This window comes from Festucalex cinctus, chromosome 2 (assembly GCF_051991245.1).
Source record: "Festucalex cinctus isolate MCC-2025b chromosome 2, RoL_Fcin_1.0, whole genome shotgun sequence".
Taxonomy (NCBI): Eukaryota; Metazoa; Chordata; class Actinopteri; order Syngnathiformes; family Syngnathidae; genus Festucalex; species Festucalex cinctus.
The window spans coordinates 23,008,926-23,015,563 of record NC_135412.1 but is presented as its reverse complement, the minus strand read 5'-3'; positions in this window follow the sequence as shown (position 1 = coordinate 23,015,563).

Sequence of the window (6,638 nt, the reverse complement as noted above, 5' to 3'; positions counted from 1 at the left end):
TCACAAGCACACCTAGGGACAATTCGGAGCGCCCAATTAACCTGCCATGCATGTCTTTGGAATGTGGGAGGAGACCGGAGTACCCGGAGCAGACCCACGCAGGCACGGGGAGAACATGCAAACTCCACCCAGGAAGGCTGGAGCGAGTCCAGGCTCCAAATATCAACAAATATCTTTATTATTATTATTATTATTATTACCTTATTATTGGGTCTTGATCACTTTTTTTTTTTTTTGGGAAAAGCGCTCTTGAAATATGCTTTTGCATAAGTAACTACAGTGGGGCAAATAATAAAACAAGTCAGCAAGTATAAATCAAACATACTTCTATTGAGTACATCCATCATGTAAGGAATACTGAACCAATATTTGTTTGTTTATTGAACATATACACATAGCAACATAAAGAAATAGCAGATAAAAAAAATGTAAAAGAAAGAAGAAACTTATTCAGTCATTAGTGATAGTTTACATGTTGAAAGGGAGTAGGAAGAAGTTGAAAACTTATCTAGTCCTACCCGTTATTCTTTGTATCTTTTGACTTACTTCATTATTAATACAATAAATTAATACATTTCAATAAATAGGCCTATTATAAATATTATATTCATACGAAACAAATGGCATCATTCATTCATCATTCATCATTCAACACGCGAAGGCGCGTGGTTCTCTATATTTTGATTGATTAATAATTCTTATAGCTCGTTTTTACAATTTAAAAACATGGTTGGTATTTTTTTTTTTATGCGTTCATGTATATATATATATATATATATATATATATATATATATATATATATATATATATGTAACTTTCCAAACAATAAGTCAGATATGGTGATAATAATGAACAGTATAATGTATAATCAAGTGCAAAGACACAAAGTGTAAGTGTTAAAAAATAAAAACACCATTACGTTATGTTGCTCAAGATACTGACTGTGATCACTCCTGCAGCCAAGAGTCAATTTGAATACCAACTGCCACATCACTTCTAAGCAGGACAGTTGTCAACCCAAACAAACATGGCAATGAAACTTGAAGGGAGATTTGGAGGAGGAAGGCAAATTCCTAAGAAGAGGTCCAGGTCAGCACAATCCGGCCATCTTAAGGTAACTTTGCTGCTTTGTGGGCCTGGCTACAATGTGACATCTCAACCGACTCACATTTGAAAATCTTCTTGATATGTAGTATGAGTGCATGTATTCGTGTGCGCGTTTAAGTGTCTGCGGGCCCTTGTAGCCATGGCAACCCCCACCAGGTGTTCATATGCGAGCCTGATAATTCAACTTGTGATAAAAAGCAAGCACATAAGGTCAGTGGTATTCAAACGAGTCAAATCCCCCCCTTGGCCACATTATAGACTCTCTCCAAATTTGAGTGGCAGCTATGATATTTTCCACACTCTATCGAGATTTTGGACTGTTTAATACTGTTCAATATGTTGACGGTATGTATTACCATAGTTGTGTTATGAATGCACTCAACATTGTGTAAACAGGAGGTGCTGGTAGTGTTCATTACGTCACTAAATCAGTTTGCATTTTCATCGACTAATGAAGCCGAGATGAAAATGTCCTTCACTTCATAAAAACTGGACTAAAATCTATGAACGTTTTAGTTCATGAACAAAAACGAGACGAAAATGATATGATTTTGTCAAATCTTGTCTCCGCTAATCTGTCCAGTCTGTGACAATGTCATGTGACACAAAGCACAAAAATATGGGACAGACAGGAGGTGGACTCACGGTGAAATGTTTAAAAAAAAAGAAAAAAAAAAAAGTAAATTATAGTTATAACTTAACATGAATCCAACAGCTATAACGTTCCAACAATAATGTTAATGTAACTGCTAGCTAATGCTGGCTAACTTGCTAGCTCATAGCATGGTGGTCATAGCAGCCACTGTAATTGTGTGTCAAGTTGTTTTTCATCAAAAGGATGAGAACATTTTAGGTGAAATAGTTTTAGATCCGAAAAGGTTCAATATAATCTGCTGACAAAAACAAACAAAAAACAAAAAAAACGGGGTAAAATGGTTGCCCTGACTAAAACTAGATTAAAATGTTGACAGTTTTTGTTGACTAAAACTAGACGAATAAAATTACGTTTTTGTTTTTTTTTTGGACTAAAATAAAGACAAAAATGCTCATGTGACACAGCACAAAAAAAGTAAATTATAGTTATAACTTAACATGAATCCAACAGCTATAACTACTGATAGTAGCTAATGCTAACTTATTAGCTCATAGCATGGCGGCTAAAGTAGCCACTGTAATTGTGTGTCAAGTTGTTTTTCATCAAAAACATGAGAAAATTTGTTCTGAAATAGTTTTAGATCGCGACCCTTATGAGGAGTAAGCGGTTGAGAAAATAGATGGATGGATGGATGGATGGATGGACGGACGGACGGACGGACGGACGGACGGATGGATTGTCTGCTGACGACAAAAATCTACAGGGGTAAAATGGTTGTTCTGACTAAAACGAGACTAAAATGTTGACTAAAACTAGACGAATAAAATTAAGTTTTCCTGGACTGAAAAAGACTAAAATGCTCGATTTATAGGTGACTAAAAATGGACTAAATAAAAACGAGATGAGGTTGACTAACTGTAATTAAAAACTAACAGGCGTGACTGAAATTGGACGAAAACTGAGACTATATTTCAAAATGGCAGACAAAATTACCACTAGGTGCTGGCAACAGCCAGTGCGCACAAAGTGAATGGGTGTGACTATTGCAATAGGAACACGTGATTAAAAAACAAGTTGGGGGTGGGAGAAAAGCGCAAGTGGGCTGAAGGGATACAAAGTGTCACAAGCAGGCAGGCCATGCTGTCGATGGGCTTTCAGGAGCTCGTGTTAAGCCAAGAGGTTTGACAGCTGGATTTAAGGAGAGGGGAAAGGGCTATAGATTGGAGTTTAGGTTGCTACATGCTTCAGATTAAACTCCCATCCTCCTCCTACGCCATTTTTTGGGGGGCGTCTTTGACATCATCGGCTCGGCTCTTTGGGCCATGATTTACAGCCCGCTTTGGCACGCTGGTGGCCTTGAAAATCAGATTTTCTCTTGCAGCGTCAGCAAGGCCAATCTCATTTCATCGCAAGGCACACTGTCCATGCATGGTGAGAGAGAAAATGTGATGAAGACGTTCATAATCAATGGACATTCCCATTTTGGCAAAGTTTGACTTTAAAGTGCAGGGTCTTCCGTTTCCACTCAGGAAAATGCACTATATGAATACAGGATGTATACTCATGAACTCCTTCTCAAGCTACACCTCTGGGCTTCTGTTAATGTGTGGTGGTGATTTTTTCCTAAACCCCCACCCTTCCCAGCCTGTATTTTGCCATTTTGTGTTTGTTTTGTCAACAGCGGGACTTTTCTGTGGACAGACAATCACAGAGTAGGGCGTGTCATTCACTGTCGGCAGACGGGGCCGGGCAAATTTGTCGGCTGCTTGTGATTTTTTTTTCAAGCTTAATATTAAGCTTGTGTGAGTGAGTGAGTGAGTGAGTGAGTGAGTGAGTGAGTGAGTGAGTGAGTGAGTGAGTGAGTGAGTGAGTGAGTGAAAAAAAAAATCACCAGCAGCCGACAAATTTAAGCTTGAGTGAGTGAGTGAGTGAGTGAGTGAGTGAGTAAGCTTGAGTGAGTGAGTGAGTGAGTGAGTGAGTGAGTGAGTGAGTGAGTGAGTGAGTGAGTGAGTAAGCTTGAGTGAGTGAGTGAGTGAGTGAGTGAGTGAGTGAGTGAGTGAGTGAGTGAGTGAGTGAGTGAGTGAGTGACAAAAAATATCCATGCGTGCTGTCAAGTTGCCGCGGGAGTGACGTCATACAGCCGACAAATTCGCCTGGCCCCATATGCCGACAGTGAGTGACACGCCCCCCGCAACACCCCGCTCTGCGATTGGCTGGAGGAGTAAACAACTGTCTGTCCACAGAAACATCCCACTGTTGACAAAACAAACACAAAATGGCAAAATACAGGCTTGGGTAGGAAAAAAAAAATCACCACCACACATTAACAGAAGCCCAGAGGTGTAGCCTGAGAAGGAGTTCATGGGTATACATCCTGTATTTATATAGTGCATTTTCCTGAGTGGAAACAGAAGACCCCGCCTTTAATGGGAAAAAAAAACATTTATTGGCGTCACACGCTCATACAGATAATAGAGATCCAGATGTGATCGGGCTTCCAGATCGTATCATGGTCGCCTAACAAACACGTCCCACTACAGGGTTGGCTGGAAATGATCCAGTTGACGTCAAACATAGGAAAGAAACTCTTAAAGACGTCATACAAATAACAAAATGTATGGACTGAAATTGTAAATACGTAAATAAACCTAAGAATATAAACGCAAAATAAATTGAATACATAACAAAATAGAATGACTAAATGATAAAAACTATTGTATCGATACCATTTTTTGGCTCCCGATACCGCTACCCAGCTTTGCAGTATCGGCCGATACCGATACCATACTGATACTTACGTTTTTTTTTTCCTCAACATGAAAAAGCTGTCCTGCCATTGGTTCAGAGCATTCAAGGGCCAATAGGATATCTTAGATCGGCATGCAGTGAACATGTCACATACCAGTGAATGTCGTGCACCAGCAAGACACAAGATGCTGCATCCAAAATCCTATATTAGCGTTGGAATTAATCGTATCGGCATGTTACTTGTGAGTAGTCACCGATACCGATACCACTGTTTTAATGCAGTATTGGCACCTATGCCGATACCAGTATCGGTATCGGAACAACACTAATAAAAACATAAAATAATTGTCTCAGATGTGACAAATATTGTCAGTTTAGATTGTTAATGTGTTCCTATTATCATTAAGACTGTGTTTTGTTTTTGTGATTGATTTGTGAACATCTAAAAAGGAACCCAAATCGAAGTTGGTTAGCGCTGCTGTACTGACGTCACCAGCAAGCGCGAAGGCGCTTCAATCTTTTTTCTTTTTTTTTTCACACTGAAAGTATGATGCTTTTATATTTTTAGGTTTATTTATGTTTTTACAATTTAGGTCTTTGGGACCTTGATAATATTTAAAATAGAACATATTTATACGTTTTTGGGAGCAAATGAGTTAAAAGCTGTTGTTCTTATGTTTTCTTCCATCCAAATGTTATTGTGAGTTTGTCAGAATGCTGGATGGGTAGTTTACAAGACATGTTTACAATAGCTACCAACTATTTTGAATATATGAAACCTTTACATAAATGTTTGTCGGGTTTATTAGATTAAAATGGATTCTAATCTGAATCATCCTGAATGACTAAAAAAAATTTGAGTTGAGGAATTTATGGAAGCTGGTACGATCTTGGGAAATCAATGTCTAATCAAATGAGCCACATACGTGAAGAGATGTAAAGGCAGCTTTGTGACAACTATTTATTACACTATTTGAGTGGAAAAGTGCAAAAGTTGAAATCCTCGTAGATGGCACATCCTGTTTTATTGCAAAGGACGGCGTTTAGGTCAGAAGAGTTTGCACCAGCGGGATATTCAATCACTCGCTAGGTATGTTTCACATCTGTATACGTGCGGGTTGAAGAAGATGCTGCCGTGTTGACCTCGCACATCCGAGATGATGCTCATAAATTGGCCTGAAGTCTCATTTTCCCCGCTGGATTTTGACCAGCTGCCACAGCTTAAGAAGCCACTTTGTCGAGGCGGCCCCCACACGCCCGACTGACAGAGATAATGAGAACATTTTATGGCCCGGCTTGATGACCAGGGAGAGGCCAGCGTATTGCGAATGCAAGAGCTGTAAATAGTACATAATAAGCACCACATGGCTGAAATCCGCTGGCCTTCCATTAAAAAGAAAAGAAGATAGTAGCTAATTTCACCAGCTATTTCACCCACGGTCAGGCTCGGGTGAGAGAAAACATGATGATGCCAATAACAGAGGCAGGTGACTGCTGTGCAAGATGGCGAAAGAAACGGAAAGATTGTAATGCCACCATGTGGTGGACAAGACACATTGCTGCTTCATGATGGAAAATGGGAACGTTGCAAGAAATAGACTAGAACGAGAACTAATTGTCATTCAGTGTGCAATTACAACCTCTGTATCAATATTGTTAAGTACTTATATCGGGCAAGACTTTTAAGTTATAAAACGATAATATTATGATAATGTTATGCCAGCACCTCCCCAAGAAAGAAAATATTAACATAATACTTTCAATTTCTTTTAATTTCAGAATGTTTTGAAATGGTATCACGTAAAAATGGCAGTGAGCAAAAACGAAAAGAATAATTATTCCTTTTGTTGGAATATTTAAAATATATTAGTCTACATGGCAATATTGTAATATATGCGGTTTTCTGTGTAACGTGAAAACTACTTTGAATAAGTACCTTGTACATTGTGTCCTTTGCCCTGGAAAGAGTTGACATGATAATTGCATTAAAAAAAAAAAAAAAAAACTAGACACATAGTATGACACGTCGGGGGTTCGTGAATCACATAAATTCAAGCAGACTTTGTTAAGTCTCTTCCTTTTTTTTTAATTACTGTAACACATATTTGATTATCCATTGTCCTCTTTTCGTTTGGATGGCTAGGCCAGTGCACTCTAAACAGCGACAAAATATGAATTATTCCTCAT